This window comes from Oryctolagus cuniculus, chromosome 5 (genome assembly GCF_051225735.1).
Source record: "Oryctolagus cuniculus isolate XC-2025 breed Fujian yellow rabbit chromosome 5, ASM5122573v1, whole genome shotgun sequence".
Lineage (NCBI taxonomy): Eukaryota > Metazoa > Chordata > Mammalia > Lagomorpha > Leporidae > Oryctolagus > Oryctolagus cuniculus.
The window spans coordinates 17,247,415-17,265,538 of record NC_142871.1 but is presented as its reverse complement, the minus strand read 5'-3'; the positions used below and the strand labels follow the sequence as shown (position 1 = coordinate 17,265,538).

The 18,124-nt window shown below is 42.5% G+C and overlaps 1 protein-coding gene across 12 annotated transcripts in view; it reads left to right on the top strand.

The window, feature by feature from the left end:
- PLEKHG1 (pleckstrin homology and RhoGEF domain containing G1) overlaps positions 1–18,124 on the top strand; it is a 229,533-nt gene that overhangs the window by 59,484 nt on the left and 151,925 nt on the right. For 11 of the 12 annotated variants that reach the window (XM_008263680.5, XM_051854240.3, XM_089333612.1 and 8 more), the window contains one exon: positions 3,193–3,255. The gene's annotated coding sequence lies outside the window, so the exon portion shown is untranslated. Of the gene's footprint in view, positions 1–3,192; positions 3,256–16,106; positions 16,132–18,124 lie in introns of those variants that run through there. The other variant, XM_089333618.1, reaches the window with a different exon arrangement.

Sequence of the window (18,124 nt, the reverse complement as noted above, 5' to 3'; positions counted from 1 at the left end):
ATATATTGGACTGGTGTTTCCTTTCCATAAAATCAACCCTGACATTTTATTTATTTTTACACTCAAACTCACATTCGTTGTGCTTTGCCTATATAACTTATTTTAAACATCACCTTGCTTGTACTCCAAACTAAGTATATCATTGTTCTTTGGCCAAAAGCAATAAAACGAGACTGGTTTCTTTAAGATTCAGTGATGTGCCATCTACATTTTCTTTTCAGAAATAAAATACCAATGGCTATTTATAAATTTCCCCAACCTTCAAGAGTATAATGAAGTTTTGTGTTCTTTTTGACATAAAATTCTATTTGTATTTAATGCCCTGAGCACAGCCTATTAGTGGATTTTGCACTTAAGGCCAGATAACCAAAATATTCTTAATGTGTTTTCTTCTAAAAAAATTTCTATTTTGAATTTGTTAAACTGGCTCTGAGGCTCTCAAGTAGTCGCCTGGAAATAAACATTACTGATTATAAAAGCCCTTTTACTGTTCTCATAGTTCTATAATGGCCAAAAATAGAAATTCATTGGTTTACCTCATATTGAATTTCCTGACTAGATAGTGCTTTTTCGTCTTTTTAAAAAGTACTTTGTACTTCTGGTTTCTCATGAGGAAGTCATTGTCCTACCCTGAAGACTCCCTGAACTGTCTCGATGGGTCCTCTGCGAGCGTCATCTTTCGGAACATGTGTCTATTTTCAGGCCGTCTCCATTTTCACTTGTTTGTGACTGGTTATTGCTTTTTCACCTTGTCTTCCAAGTCATGGCATCTTTCCTGCTTGCAATAGGTTTCTGAAAGAGATTTCCCTGTGTTGTCTTGGTCTTCAACCTTGTACCTAATGGGATCTCGTGAAGCATTTCAGTACAGGGATGTGATGTGCGTTGACCTGATGGGGTGATTGGCATAGCTACCACCTCCGATGTTTAACATTCCCTTGTGTTTGAAGCAGCTGAAATGTGCTCCACTAGCTATTTTGAGATACACCATTCCGTGTTGCCCGTCACAGTTCCCCTGCTGGGCACAGAACAGAAGTCATTCCTCCTGTCCACCCAGAACCGTTACCCATCCTCTCTCCATCCCCCCGCTTACCCTCCAACCTTGTGAGCCCCCGTTTACTCTTGCTCCTCTGAGAGCCCTTGTTTAGCTTCTGTACCAAAATGAGAACACTCAGGGTTAGTCTTTCTGTGCCTACATCTTTTTCTTTTATTTCCAACTTTTTAATAAAAATGTAGCCCATGGATTTGGATCTTGTTGAATTCTCCTTCCATTTCTATGTTATGGGTAGATCATTACACATAGGTGCTGAGTTTTCCACATTTATTGTGGTGTCTTTGATGATATGAATATGTGTTAGTCTCTTGTAACCTACTGATAGCGTAATAGATCTACTTATATAATATTCATAGAGTAAATCCTGTTTGTATTAGGTGTGTATATTAGAAACTTAGTTTTCTCAACACTTTATGTAGGGTTCTTATGTCTTAATCTAAGTTAAACAAGCCTCTTAATTTCTGTCTTATTAGATTTGGTTATCAGACTCATGCTAACTTCAACAAATTGAAGAGACTCATTTATTCTGTATCCTGAAAGATTTAAATATATATATTTAAAATATATATATATATATATACACTTGTATGGTTTGGGAATTATCTAATCCTTGAAGTAACCATATGTTATGTTAGCTTCTCAGCTTTTATATTTTTGGTTCAGTTTTGATAATTAAAATGAAACGGATTCCAAAGCTGATTGGTTCACTAATCTTTCCATTTCTGTGATACAGTCCTCAAATAGTTCTATCATGTTGTATGCTAAGACTACACCTTCCAGAAAAATGTCTATGCGGTATCTCATTCTGTAATGCACCGGCTTTTGCTTTTTAAGTACTTCAGTCATGTATTTCTGCTTTTCTTGTTCTGCCTTTCCAATATTTTATTTATTGTTGTTTAGGAACTTAACTGAGCTTAAACATTTAGTTCAGTTCTTTGCTCCAATTTAGAAAAATCACAAGTGTCACAAATGAAACTGCATTGTTTTTTGAGTTTGTACTCTTTGCATTTTTTTTAAGATTTATTTATTTATTTGAAAGGCAGAGTTACAGAGAGGCAGAGGCAGAGAGAGAATCTTCCATCTGCTGGTTCACTCCCCAGATGGCTGCAAGGGCAGAGCTGCGCCGATCCAAAGCCAGGAGCCAGGAGCTTCTTCCGGGTCTCCTATGTAGGTGCAGGAACACAAGGGCTTGGGCAATTTTCCACTGCTTTCCCAGGCCATAGCAGAGAGCTGGATCAGAAGTGGAGCAGCCAAGATTCCAACCAGCATCCACAGGGGATGCCGGCACTGCGGGCAATGGCTTTACCCAATACGCCACAGCGCCGGCCCCTGCATTGTTTTTATTAATGATTTTCATCCTTTGCTCCCCTTTTCCCTGCTTTCAATGCTACTGTGGATCACTTTTTTGCTCTTACTTTTTTATTTTGATTCATCCCTCATTCAAGTAATTTTTTCCTTGAAGATACATGTTTCTTATAAACCCCAAAACACTGATGTGTAATGGTTCTTTGTTTTGAAAAACAGACACCAGAAAAATTGAGACCACCAGATATTACCAGGTATAAACATTGCTCCCAACTTCCTTGGAAAGATGGAGACTGAGAGGTGTTGTAGACATGGTGATCATGCAGAGGAACTCAGGGGTAGAGTGGCTGTGCCTTGGAAAGTGATGCTGTCTTGTGGAGGACTTAGGTTTCAGAAACAAGGGCACCATGCTGGAGATGGGCTGAACTCACCCACGGCTTCTATCCCTGCTTCACGGCCTCAGTGTTCACTGCTCATCCATCCCGGGAAGTTCTTCTTGGCTTCTGGCGAGTTGTTGCCATCTCCTTTGGAATTTTCTGAGCATTTCAAGGGAAAGGGAAACTCCAGGATGATTAGATATCAGGAGCTTTCTGACACTGTATGCTGTACATCTTTTTGTTTTTTAAATTTTTATGCTTATTGCTTTAGGTCTATTATTATAGACCAATAGAGTAGGCATGGCCTTTTCCTGGGAAAAGTCTGGTCTTTTTACATTCAGTCTTTTTATTTTTTGTCCAGTAAAATTCATCCTAATGTTTCCTACATGTTCCATTAAAATAATTCTGAAAAAATAACAGTTAAGTAAGAAAAAACCAATTTTTTTGTTTCAACTACAGGTGAAGACTGACATAGGGGATCTGCAGGTGAAGATACTGGAAAACGGAACTTCAACTATAAAAGTGAGCAGCTTTCATTTTTTTGCCAGTTGGGTATAAAATATATGTTAAAAATTTAATATATTCATAATTTAGGCTTATTACTTTTTATATCAGTATACTCAGTAGGCAAAATTATTATATATTCAATTAGTTTTGCAAAAAAAGTTGATAAAGCTATTTTGCAAATTTTTACTATTTTTTGCAACACAACATAACAAATAATGTTACCAGAGGCTGAAAGATTGGGAGAAAATGCATGTTTCCAAATAACATGCTTCCTGCATGAAAGAGGACTCAGAAAGAGTAAATGGCCCATTTGGGAGTCATGGCTTCCCGCTGGCCTTTAGGTAACATTTGAAATGCTTTAGATAATGTTTGAATGCTTTCCATTGGCCAGAAAATTCTGTCTGTCCTATTTAACTTCTTCTTAAAGATTTAAAATCTGATTCTGATTCTGTGGTGCTGGTGCTTGAAAAGCCACCACGCACAACAAAAGGGAAGGGAAGAACAGGGGTCCCTGTGCCTTTCAGCTGGATGCAGGCAGGGATTGCGCTCTCCTACCCTGACCACATCACAGGCTCTGTCGTGACCTGAGCAGTGCCCAGTGGCCTGTGAACACCGTCTAGAGTGGTAGGAATCCAGGGAGATCATGGAAAGTGAAATTAAAAGGGACATTTCTTTTTATGCAAAAATTTTTGAAATCGGTGCACTATTTTTTTTCATAATATGCATTTTTCACAAACTTTCTGAAAGACATCTCATATGTGAAGAAACCCAATCTGGTGAGCATAGTGTTATCTATAAATGAACTTTATACTTTCAATTTTAAACCAGGTCATTTTTTTTTTTTTTTGCTTTTTACATAGGCAATAAAATAAAAACAGAATTAAAAGTATAAATGCTCAGTGAATTAGAATTGTGTTGCCTTTAATGAGCAAATTTACAAAGTCTCGTTGGAGTCATAAATATTTAATACGTTGAATTGTTCAGACTTCTTGCAAAGGCAGATAATACTTTAATGGAGTAAAGATCATTTTGCTGTGTCAGAGTTCATTAGTGTTTTGTTAACTGGTAAAGGAAAGGTTTTGTCTTGCAGAGCTTCATCGCTGGCCAGAAAGTCCCAGGAATTTTTTGGCCTAACTGTTGACTGGGGTGCTGAGTAGCTTAAGAAACCCCGAGTCTGTGGTTCTGCGTTTACTTACCATTAGGCACGGGGCTCTGGGTCTGTGTGCTTACAGTGGCCCATGAACATTTAATTTCTTTTCAAGACAGACAGTAAAATGGAAATGATAAGAAACATGTACTATTGAACCCAACTCAGGTGATACTTTTCTTTATACCAATGCAGTTATAAAGTAGTCCTATAACTTTTAGTATTTGTTTATGGAGGAAGGAGCCCTCAGTGGCCACAGTGCCCAAGGCACCTAAGAGTCAGCCCTGGGCCCCACACGTAGCTTAGAAAGGCAAAACCCATGTGGCTGAGATTCGGTGAACTGAATGTGTTTGGTCTTTCTTTTTGTAATAAGAATACAAATGTTCCTTTTTTTTTAATAATTGTCTCATCTGTAAATAAGTTCATAGGTATGGCTGTTCATCAGAGAGACACATGGTTTTATCTACCAAGAAATGACATATTATTAGGCTACAGAGCAGAGGTTATCCATTCTGTTTTCCTGACATCAAATACTTTTCTCCTTAAACATCTGTTAATATTCTGCTTTGTAATGCAGTACAGAAAATAAGGGAAAGGGAACAAGCCTGACTTAGGATGCTTCGGCTCTGCTCTGGCCAAGTGTTTGTCCAAGGGGCACATGTTCCCTGAGCGCAGTGGTCATCTCTGCCTACTCCTTACTCTGAGGATCTAGAATTTTAGTTCCTCTGTAGTTGCAGATCTGTATGACTGAGTATCCAACATTTCCAATGACTGTGACTGATCTGATTTTGTTTACTTCCAAAGCCACGATCTAGTTATGGAGAAAACATTTTGTTAGTCTTCAGCTTTGGAGAATGTAGAAACGGTGCACAGAATATCTTCTGAAAGTCACTTGTTGATGTAAAGGAAGTATAGGAAATGTCAGAACTTCTTTTTCTAAACAGGTGCCCATTCAAATGTAAACTCATTAAGCTCAGGCTGTTTCTCTTTGTTTTCTGCTATCTACTGTAGAAAAGGACAGACATGTAAGAGAAGCACAACTGTTTGTTTAAAGAAGTTCCACCTTGACAAAAGTCACGTTGTGCCTCTGAGATGCTTTGCTGGTGATTGGGGTACATCAGAGGACTGCTGAATCATAATTGTCAGATGGCAAGTGTCTTGACATACATGCAGAAATGCGGGCAGCTCCTTGACAGAAAGCAGTCCCCCACCAACAGTTGCACAGAAACTGCTTGCAGGGGCTGGCCTCACTGGGGATAGCACATGAGTATGCTCTGATACCACAAAACCACGGGCACCAGTTCAGCAAACATTCCCATGGACTTACCCCTAAGGGTAAAGCTAAAAACTTGCCATGGGACTCCAAATTCCATTCAGCTGGGTGGTACCAATTCCATCATATGTGATAAAGTGATCATATTAAGTGTGGAATTGATCATATAGATAGGATTCCCAAAAGGATCACATAAATAAGACCAAGTGTCTGTTAATAACAATAGATAGAATTAAAAAGGAAAGTTCCAACATGGGAAGCAGTCCACACAGTAGACTCATAGAATGACAAATGCCCTAAACAGCACTCTGACCTCAGAATCAGCCCCTAAGGCATTCAGATCTGGCTGAAAAGCCCATGAGAGCATTTCAGGCATGGAAAGCCAAGACATAATGGCAAAAAATGTTCTGCATGCAGGATCTCTCTGAGACCCCAGTGGAAAGAAGGGGCCATCAAAGAAGGATGTACTTTTCTCTGAATGGAGGAGAGAATTTCCACTTTGCATATGGCCCTGTCTAAATACCAATGGAGTTTGTGGACTCAGATGGCTTCCATAGCCTTGGCAGTTCATGTCAAGAGCCTCAGATGGTCACTGATGTAAAAAATAAGACTGTTATTAAATCAACAACAGGAGTCACTATGTACTTACTCTCCATGTAGGACCTCTGTCCTTAATGAGTTGTACCATGAGAAATAACTGTAAAACTTGCTTTCAATCTGTAGTTTATACCTGGTATGTGTGTGTGTGTGGGTGCAAACTGTTGAAATCTTTGTTTAGTATGGAGTTGGTCTTCTGTATATAAAGATAACTAAAAATGAACCTTAATGAAGAAGGGGATGGGAAAGAAAGGGAGTAGGAGGTGGGATGGGAGTGGGGGTGGGAGGGCGGGAATGGGGGAAGAACTGCTATATTCCTAAAAGCTGTACCTATGCAATTCATATTGATTAAATAAATGCCTTCTAAAACAAACAAACAAACACACACCACAGGTACCACTTTATCCAAGTCATCCAGGAAAGCAAGGAGATACCCCTGTCTCTAGCTGGTCAGGACCCAAGACTAGGGATGTAAACAGAAAGAATCGTGACCTTAATTAGCTCATTCTAATTTATAGAAACCTTTGAAAGATCAGAGAAGTGTGGGCCAATTTTACACAAACTTGGGCTTTTTGACCTTAGGGAAACTAGAAATACATTATTTATGGTGATATGACTCTGTGTGTGTGTGTGTTTGTGTGTGTACATTCATTCAGCTTCAAAACTCTGCATTTTTCATGTACCACATAAAATGTAGGCAAATATATAGATGACAGAAAGCTTTTTCTCAATAAAACCATTCTGACATTTTATCCTCTGTACTCTCTTGTCCAGGATTTTGCCAATCCAGCTGTTTTTTGGAGGGTGCCATCTGTTTGCAATGCATAGCATAGGGCTGCCTGAGGATACAGAGATGACAATCAAGGGTCTAAGGCACATGCCAGCCACTGGCCTGAGGGTACCCTCACCTTTATTGCTCTTGCTAGCATTTTCTGAGCCCTGTACACTGTGGAGTGGGACAACACGATGGTGAGGAGCTTTAATTGTGTAATTGATTCATTTGGGAGACAGAGAGTTCCTATTTTTTGATTCATTCCCTAAGTGACTGCATCAGCCAGGGCTGGGCAGGGCGGAAGCCAGGAGCTAGGAACTCAATCCAGTCTTCCCCGTGGGTGGCAGGAACCCAGCCACTTTAACCATCACTGCTGCCTGCCAGGGTCTGCGTACTCAGGAAGTGAGACTGAGGAGCTGAAGGCAGCCATCGAACCCAAGCACTCTGCCGTGGGTCGCAGGGGGTGGTGTGCTCCTTGGTCAGGATGTGAGGACTGGGGAATGCTGTGTTTTCCTCCTGGAGTTTGCCGTCCAATAGCACAGCTGTGCATTGTGATCCATGGTGCCTGCAGCCCTCCCCTGTGGCTCTTCTCCCAGAGGTGAGTGGCACTCTCCTGTTTCTTCCTCCTGATCACGGCTAGGACCACACAGAAAACCTGTCTCTTGTCAGGAACTGCTTTTGTGGATCTCTGAAATGTATAGACTCGAAGCTAAAGGCTTCCTGGAATTGGAATACTGTAGCTTTTTGCCCCTAAGACTTACACACACTCAGGGAAGGAATTGACATTGTCCATCCTTTCACTTGCCGTTCAGGTGACCTTGATGCTGGGCCACAGGGCCCGATAAGTGTCTTTTCTCAGTGCTCAAAGATTTGTTGGAAGGCAGCAAATAGAAGAAGAATTATCAGTGGCCATAGCATTAGTGAGTCACGTTGTGAAGTAAGTAACTTGTTGTATTGAGCCAGACATTGCTAATAATATCACCATCGGCAGAGTTCTTGGCAGGGTGCTGGGGGAGACTTGAAGACAGCATGCAGTCTTTCAGAAGTCATTGACATGCTTTCCTTCCATTGCAAAACCCCTGGTTATCACTTAATACGGTAGTGTTGTGACACTGATCTTTTTAAATAAATAAAGATTAAGGACCGGTGCTGTGCCATAGTAGGCTAAGCCTCTGCCTGGAGCACCAGCATCCTATATGGGCACCAGTTTGAGTCCTGGCTGCTGCTCTTCCTATCCAGCTCTCTACTATGGCCTGGGAAAGCAGTGGAAAATAGCCCAAGTACTTGGACTCCTGCACCTGCTTGGGAGACCTGGAAGAAGCTCCTGACTCCTGGTTTCAAATGGGCCCAGCTCTGGCCATTGCAGCCATTTGGGAAGTGAACAAGCAGATGGAAGGTTTCTCTCTTTCTCCCTCTCTCTGTCTATAACTCTACTTCTCAAAATAAATTCTTAAAAAAGCAATAATAAATGAACATACAGAGATTAAAAGTGCCATATAAACTATAGTAGTTATAAAAACTCATCCCAAAATGATGACATTCAGAGAGATGTGCAGACTTGACTCTACCTAAACTTCGGGCATCTCTTTCCGAAAAAAAAAAAAAGTCTCCTAGAAGTTTGCATACTTAAGCCGCCATAGGGACTGGATACCTATTCTTGGGGGGAGACTTCCTTATTTGTCACCCTTTGTTATAGCTGGGGAAGGACCTAAAGGGTCCCTAACCTTGCAAGAGAAAGGATCTAAGTGTTAAAAGGAGCCTTAAAGTTGTGGCTAGTTATTATATTTGTTAGTCCTGTCCTCTCACAGTGGGATGACCTTCCAAACAAGTCACGGTTCTTGTCATGGGCAGTGAGAATTAGGAGATTCTTGGGACAGTGCATCCTCAGTTTTGTGAATTTGTGGTAATCCGTGTCTGTCAAAAACGTGGCAGGGTGGGGAGGAGGGTGCTTCATGGTCAGGTGAGTTTGGGATTTCAGCAGGATTAATCAGTTTCTTTGTATGAAGTTGTTACTGGACCACTCTGACCTGCACAGTTCAGTAAGCAGGTGCTGTAGGCAGGGTTTTCCAAATACATTTATGTGTGGAATACCCCTTCCCCACATCACCCATCCCCATTCCACCTTCCAGTTCTTTAACCTGTTTCTCTTTGGTTCTATGGCAGATAGTTTGTAAATGCAAAGTTTGGGTCAAATGTGGGAAAGAGAAGTGGGCAGCACAAACACAGACTTGGGCTAGAGGAAGAAATGTGGATGAATTGAAGCAAAAAGAGAGACCTGTCCCTGTTGGATGAGCCAGGAGAAAGAACATTTGGAGGATAAAGCTCTCTGCAACAGCTCCATGCACTCGTCTGTGTAACCAGTCATGGAGCCAACCCTTGCACCGCTGGTTCCAGGGTCCCTCCCTTGTTGCTCTACCCTCAGACTGACCTCGCTGTTCTGCGTCTATGTCTTGGGGAGCATCTTGAAGTCGTTAGCAAAGCCACTGGCTCCAGCATCAGAGAAGAATGACGCTTAGTCATCTCAGCTTCTAGCATAGAAGAAAGTTTCCCTAGACCTTTTGCTAGTAAGCTACCTCCAGTGTAATAACGTTTGATGGCTCCTGATGGACTTCTTATGCAGTACATTATTGGACGCCTAAGTTGTTGTTAAAACATCATTGTAAGTGGCCTGTTTGGCGATGTTGCTGAATTCCAACTTGGTACAAAGCACTGAGCTAAGTATGTGAGGGATGCAAAGGCAAGAAGGCAAGGCTGTTCCCCTTGAAGAGTTCATAATATGAGTCAGAGAAGAGGAAACACCTGCAAAGAATCTTTACATGAAGCAGTGTGTGATCGAAGAAGTCATTAATGTAGAGCCCCAAAGGAATGAGAATGGTGAGCACCTGAAATGTGCTAAATGTCTAAGTCACTCCTCTGTGAACTGCCAAGTCTGAAACTAATGCGTATTTCATGTTGGTCAGGTCCAAAGTTATCAATTATATCAAAAGTACTACTTACTATTCACATAGTCTATATCCTTGCTTCTCTTCTTGACCTTTTTCTGAGAGAGCTGTTTTGAGCTTATGCTGTGGGTGAATTGCCAGTTTTTTCCTTTTATTCCATCAGTATTCTCTTAATATGCTTTACAAAACTATCTTCAGTACAATTATCCACTTGGCGTATAGCTAAGTGCAAGGTAATTGTGGCATTTTGGAAACCAGATCCTACCCCTATACAAATTGGGTCGTGGAGATTACTGAAGGGTTCATGTTTTTAACACCTGCAGCTGATGATGAACTTGGATGGGCCCACCTACCCGGGGCTTTCTCAGGGTCCATTCTAATAGTCATGGAAAGGTCACCTAAAATGTAGAAAGAATCAGATGCCCTTGGTGGTGCCAGCTGTAGATAATGGTTCCAGTACCTGGAACAGACAATTAGTTATAATATTTGAAAATCTTGTATGAGCACAGGATCAGAACCCTCAAGCTTCAGACATTGGTAAAACACAATAATGTATCAGATCTGCACAACCAAACCTGCGGTCCTGTTGACCAAGCCACAGCAACACCGCCCTTCCTTGCATGCCAGGTCCCAGCCATCCCTGTCCCAGTGCTTTGAGAAGCCTGGGCTTTGTTGCCTTGCATGCCTTTTCTGTACCATAGAGAATGCCTGTTCTGGAGGAAGATCATATTTGTGATAAAGCCCTTTCAGAGTTCGGTAGATATTAAAATAATTGTTGCATTTTAAAATCAAAAGACATGGAGTTGCAGTTGATCTCAAGTCCTGTGTAAGTTGCGTATTTTCTTTTAATATTCTTTGCCTTAAAAATGTGAAGTTTGGTTTCTTAAACTGTTGTAACTTCATATATCCTCTTTTGATGTGGAAAGTATTGGCATTGAAAAAAAATGGGGCTTAGCAATTCCTCAGGTTCTCGTAAATGGCATATTAAGACAGCCAGGCCCTCAGTCACGTGGTTGCCAAATTGGTTTTCTGTTTCTCACTTTCTTCCTAAGCTCTCTGTCTCATTTCTAACTCTTTGAGTGTTTTCAGGTGGGGATCTCCCGGTCGCCTCTAAGACTGCTTATTCTTAAAATAACATATGCCTTCTAATACTGTTGTTTGAGGAAATGCAATTTTATGCAGCCTCATCACTTCAAGGACAAGTTTAAAATCAATCTTCCGGCCGGCGCCGCGGCTCACTAGGCTAATCCTCCGCCTTGCGGCACCGGCACACCGGGTTCTAGTCCTGGTTGGGGCGCCGGATTCTGTCCTGGTTGCCCCTCTTCCAGTCCAGCTCTCTGCTGTGGCCAGGGAGTGCAGTGGAGGATGGCCCAAGTGCTTGGGCCCTGTACCCCATGGGAGACCAGGATAAGTACCTGGCTCCTGCCATTGGATCAGCGTGGTGCGCCGGCCACGGTGGCCATTGGAGGGTGAACCAACGGCAAAGGAAGACCTTTCTCTCTGTCTCTCTCTCTCACTGTCCACTCTGCCTGTCAAATAAATAAATAATTTAAAAAAATCAATCTTCCTTCCTCCTTCCCATTCCTCATGCCTCCTCAGTACCCAGTTTGTCACCAAATCTTACAAAATTGCTCACCATTGGCATTATCTGTTCATTTCTACTTCCTTTTTTAAAAAATTTATTTATATGACAAAGGTATAGACAGTGAGAGTGAGAGAGACAGAGAGAAAGGTCTTCCTTCCCTTGGTTCACTCCCCAAATGGCTGCTATGGCCAGCACCACGCTGATCCGATGGCAGGAGCCAGGTGCTTCTTCCTGGTCTCCCATGGGGTGCAGGGCCCAAGTACTTGGGCCATCCTCCACTGCCCTCCCGGGCCACAGCAGAGAGCTGGACTGGAAGAGGAACAACCGGGACTAGAACCGGCACCCATATGGGATGCCGGCACCATAGGTGGAAGATTAACCAAGTGAGTCATGGTGCCAGCCCATTTCTACTTCCATTGCTTCATGAAGGAAGCAATGAATGGTCAAGTGTCTACCACAAACTATAGACGGTATTTTTTTAAGTTGTAATTTTATTTACTTCTTAATGCCTTATGCTAATCCAATTCCACAGGTTAGCTGACTGAAGCCCTCAGAAACTTAAGTCCTTGTTGAAGTCACACAGTGAGCAATCTTTAAAACAGTTTAAGGTATAAATGCCCCACTGCAACTCCAAGACCAACATCCTTTTCACGACCGTGATGTGTGCACCTGTGTTAGGGCTGCATTCTCTGTCTCTGGGTCTTCTGAGCTCACGAACCTCCTGTTTGGTCTGCCCGCCCTCCTGGGCCACCCAGAGTGCAGAGGCAGCGGATCTCATGTCTGATCTGAAATTCACAATGATCTGTTGCTTTCTGTAGAAGCTCCTGGACTTTTCTTTCCATCCTTGGGCCAGCTGCTTTTGCTCAAGTGCTTTTGGTGCTGTGAGAAACCTCTCTGCTCCTTGGAGTCAGTGTAAGAGGAGGACAGTGGGCTCTGGGCTCACCTCCTTACTGGGAGGTGACGGGAAGATTACTTGCTTCCTCATCGCCAAAGTCGTGATGGTAAGCTCACGTCTGTTTCAGTAAGGGCAGTAGGGAGTCTGTACGTCTTGCCCACCAGAGTGAGTGCCTGGTCCTTGGCAGGCTGTCGGATGGAGCTAAGGAGGAGCAGCAATAATGATACTATCTTGACCTTATCTATCCTTTTAAACTCAGTTCAAATTCTTTCTTCTTTTTAAATCACTCCAATCTAATTTTATCCGTTTCCTTTTCCTAGTCACTATATCAGTTGGCCTCTCAACAATTCATTTAGTGATAATAATGATGTATTTCCTTTTGATGCTGCTTTTGGGTCTTAAAAAATCCTTTCTGAGGGGCCTACTTGGTCGCCTTTCCTGAGTGCTTATTCATTCCTTCTCTGATGGACTTGAGTAATTCAAAGACAGAGCTGGGTTTCAGGCATGCCACATGGCCTTGAACCTTCTGCATAACCATTCTCACTCATTTTTCACCCCAAATTAAGAAATGCTAGATGCATCCGTAAGAAATCAATAAGCCAAGATGGTTTTAAGTGTAGAGGGTTCCCAGCTAGGGCCTCCATCTAGCATAATTAGCCCTGATTTCCTTGTTCATAATTTTGAACATGAAGAATATAGCAGAGTAAAATTTAAAACCCAAAAAAATTTTGCTATCCAATATTTCTGATAAAACTGTCTTTCAAACTCTGGGCAATCCTGGAACATGGCTGTACACACAATCATGTTTTGTTTCCTTGGAGTGATGCTAAATTAGGGACTATTCTCAGTTTTTTCTTAATATTTTCCAGATTCAATTTTTTTCTGGATATTGCAATGCACAGTTGGTTAAAGCCACAGATGTGGAGCTTGTGAATACAGAGCACTGATTATATTTAGCCAAGGAAGAAAGACATCTCCTTGATCTGCCAGGCTTAGCATTGCTAAATTAAACTGCGCTCTGAGTTCTTCGGGGGTATCCCTTCCTGCGGGAACAGCATTCTTCCTTCTCAGGGTCAAAGTGGGGAATGAGTAGTTGGAAACCAGATCCCCCAGCTGTGGCAAGGTGTCCTCCTGGGGAATGCGTGGCTCCGCAAGTGAACTTGTTGCTTTGGGCCTCCTGTGTCTCTCGCCTTGTCTGTGGGCTAATACTAGGTGGAGCCCAGTGTGCACCCACCATCATTAGAACCCTGTAGGAGGGGCTGGCGCTGTGGCATACTGGGTAAAGCTGCCGCCTGCAGTGCTGGCATCCTGTATGGAAGCTAGTTAGAGTCCCAGATGCTCCACTTCTGATCCAGCTCTCTGCTATGGCCTGGGAAAGCAGTAGAAGATAGCCCAAGACCTCGGGCCCCTGCACCCACATGGGAGACATGAAAGAAGCTCCTGGCTCCTGGCTTCAGATCAGCACAGCTCTGGCTGTTGCAAGCATCTGGGGAGTGAAGCAGCAGATGGAAGACCTCTCTCTGTCTCTGTCTCCCTCTCTGCCTCTCCGTAACTCTGTCTTTCAAATAAATAAATAAATACATAACCTCCCCCTCCCTGCAAAAAAAAGAACCCCATAGGAATAAACAACCATTCACCAAGAGCCTTTTGGGACATGCTCCATTTTAAAATTGGTTATGCCTGTGCTTGTAGGATTGAGCGCGTGCGAGAAGAGAATAGTAAAATACTGGATTCTCAAGAGGGAGTTAGGGCTTTCTTCCTTTGGAACTCAGTGAACTGTTTCATCTACCTAGAAACCATCTTCAACTTTGTGGTTCTTAAGCCAACAAATGCAATTTCAAGGCTTTCCATTTTTTATGATTATTCGTGAACATGAGCTTTCCTATCTGAGAAACTTGAAGCGCTTATGAAAATGATTATGATGCTCACAAGGTCATGTCAGAGCACAAAGAAAACAGCTGGGAAGAGACTCGTTGACATAGCCTGCTGACCTGTGCTGAGATGTTCAACACATTCATTTGTTTGTCTTCCTCCATGATTGCTCTTCTGACCCTCTTGAAAGACGGCCAAGAAAAGGTTTTCTTTTAATTTTTTCCAACAACTTCTCAGAAGTTCATTCAGAATCGTAATTAGACAAATCACCCATGCTTTGGGAGTTGATTTTAAACATCAAATGTTTGAATTTACATAAAGAGAAAATTCTATCCCCAAGCCCATCAGCTTTTAGCCTTAAAGGCAAATATGTGGTTTTTCTAATTTTTGTATACAGTTGGCCCTCTGTACCCTCCGGGTCCATATCTACAGATTCAATCAACTGCCAGGCAAAAATATTTTTAAAAAATTAGGCATGTAGGGACTGACATTGTGATGTAGAGGGTTAAGCTGCCTCTTGCAATGACAGTATCCCATGTGAGAACTTGTTTGAGTCTTTGCTATTTCACTTCCATTTCCCTGCTGGGAAAGCAATGGTGCCCCTGAACCCATGTGGGAAACCCAGATTAAGCTCCTGGATCCTGGCTTCAGCCTGATCCAGTCCTGGCCATTTTTGGTGTGAACCAGTGGATGGAAGATCGATCTCTCTGTCTCCTTGTTCCTTTGTTTCTCTCTAATTCTGCCTTTCAAACAAATAAATAAATCTTTTAAAATATTATCTCTGTACCGAATATATATAGTTTTTTTATTTTGGTATTATTCCATAAACAATGTAGTGTAAAAACCATTTGCAGAGTATTTATACACAGTACTGTGTATGATAAGTAATCTAGGAATGATTGAAAGCAGGAATCTGTAGGTTCTATGCAAATACTGTACCATTTTGCATGAGACTTGAGCATCCTTGGAGTTTGGCATCTGAGGGCAATCTGAGAACTAAGTCCCTATGGATACCAAGAGATGAATGTGCTCAGTAAATGGGCTGAATAGTGGAGTCTCTTGATTCAACAAAATGTGACTTACATGTGAACCATTGAGAGCAAATGACCCACACTCTGTATCTTTGATTGAAGACTGACAGATTAATGCATTTTATTTTAGTTGACTAGTGTATGTTCAGGAAGAAAGAATTAGAGACACCTAAGACACCATCCTAATATTCAAAGCACATTCACATCGATTATATCTTTTATCTCCCCCATTGCAAGATTTCGAACTGTCTTTAGTACTTAATCAGATAGCACACTTTCCATTGGAGTACTGACTCTTACTCAAACTTGGTATAGTACAAAGTCGTCACCAAACCACTCTGGAGGGAGAGCGGCCTTTACGACGTGTTGATCAGTGACCCAGCAACATCCCTAAAGCCTCACTTTCTTCCCATTTTTCTGCCCTGCTCCTTGGGTAGGTGCCACTACATGGTCACTGGCTGGCTGTTACACACAAGTGCAGTAACAATTCCATTGTTTATATGCATGGCGAAAAAGAGCCAAACCTTCTGCCCAGCTAAATATAGTCAGTGCTCTGTATTCACAAGCTCCACATCTGATGAGGCTGCTTACATCATGAGAGCCGTAACAGCACGGAGAATGCCAAGCAGTGACTGGCTTAGATAAATCAGGACCCAGCTGGAGAGCCAGGGACAGGGTCGCCTGCACCTGTACCCCATGGCAGCATGTAGAAGGGATGAGGTGGCTACCCCGACAAAACACATCACTGAGGTCAGAGAAGTGGAAAATCAGTGCCGGGTGAGTCACCAGCTCTGCCCATTGTCCTCACTTATCATCCTTCTTTTATCTTCTAATTAAAACCCACGTCTGAATATAAATTATCAACCCCTGGAGCTCATCTCTGCAGACTTTTCATCATTAGACAACATTCCTCAAGTTACTTCGTGGCACCTTGGTGGAGGGGAAGGGAGTCTTGTGTTGTGGACAGGTGCAATGGCGTCCTCACCTTCTGGTCTAAGTCGCTGAGATCTCCTTGACCAGAAGTCCTGGGAATGCAGCTGACCCTGCCGTCTAGAATCAGTCATGTGCAACACCTGCCCTGGTCCACTGCGCTTTGTTCTTTGGTGTGTGGGAGTCATACTACATTCAGTGTAGACTTGGCGAGATGCTCTATTTTAAGTAAAAATTTCTCAGCTAAAAATGCCTTGTGTTCTTTCCTGTATGTTTAGGATTCAAGTGTGGGCTATAGGGACAAGGCTGGGGGAGACTAAACTGCTAAAGGACTTCCTAAGGGAAGCTTCTGACTTGGATGGTTGGGTGGGACTGGGTTCTAACCAGGAAACCCAGCTCCCTGTGGTATTTGGTGCCCAAGTTAAATGGACCAATGTTGGCAATTTGGGCATCCTTTATAATGCTAGGTCTGTTGGAAAATGTGTTCCTGACTTCAGACTTGAATTTGGGCTCAGAATGATGTAGAATACAATCTGTTTATAGGTTGCAAGTTTCTTGCATAAGCCTTTCCTGCTACTGTCACTGCAGGACAAAATGTCTTTGTTGTTGTCCTTTTGCAACAATACTATGTCATTAGATGAGAAAGCTTTAAGAAAAAAAGGACTTTTGTTCCTGACTGTGTCAAGGCTCTAATGATTTGATTTAATAATTAATGTCAAGGCTGTGTGGGAGCTTTCTTCCTGCTGGATGGTTTTCCTTTCTTTCTTTTTTTTTTTTTAAAAAGATTTATTTATTTATTTGATAGTCAGTTACACAGAGAGATGAGAGGCAGAGAGAGAGAGGTAGAGAGAGAGGTCTTCCATTCCTCTGGTTCACTCCCCAAACAGCCACAACAGCTGGAGCTGCACCGATCTGAAGCCAGGAGCCAGAAGCCTCTTCCAGGTCTCCCACAAGGGTGCAGGGGTCTAAGGACTTGGGCCATCTTCTTCTGCTTTCCCAGGCCATAACAGAGGGCTGGATTAGAAGTGGAGCAGCTGGGACTCAAACTAGTGCTCACATGGGATGCCCGCACTGCAGGTGGCAGCTTTACCCACTACTCCACAGCATCAGCCCCTGATTTTTCTTAATTCTTGAATGTATCAGTGTAAGTCACTGGGAAAAGACTGTTGTTTCTTTTCTAGAAAGTAGGTGATAAAACCCCACTATTGACATTTGTTCCTCTATTCTTTAAGGTTTGACAAACCAGGGAAGTTGATGGAGGTAGAATGGAGGACCCCACTAAGGAGCTCAGATAATAGGAGGAAGGTACAGTTAAGGCTAAAGAGTTTGTAACGCATAATCTTGGCCTCAGTGGTCCTGTGTGCCCCAAGAAGGCCGAACTTCTACATCCCCCTGTAGGATGATTATTCAACAGGTGCAGAAAGAGGGATCTTGCATCCTCTGGTTTGCTCCTGCAATGCCTACAATAGTGAAGGTTGGGCCAGGCCAAAGTCAGGAGCCAGAAACTACATCTGAGTCTCCCACATGGGTGACAGGGACCAAAGTACTTGAGCTATCACCTTCTGCCTCCCAGGGTACACATTAGCAGGAAGCTGGATTGGAAGTCAAGCAATAGTTTAACTCTAAGAAGACTATTTCCATAAGCTGTTCAATTAGTCAAATCCTGCACTTTCAACAAATGTAAAAAAACCAGCATTGTGTTATCTCAGTGCAACTCTAAGACCGGGATTGTACCAGGGGGACTTCTGTCTGTTACATGCACCCCAGTGTTATAAAGTGTCTTGGAAAAGAGTAGACTGAAGCATAGAGCCCAGCGACAGCCTCCCAAAGTCTATGCATT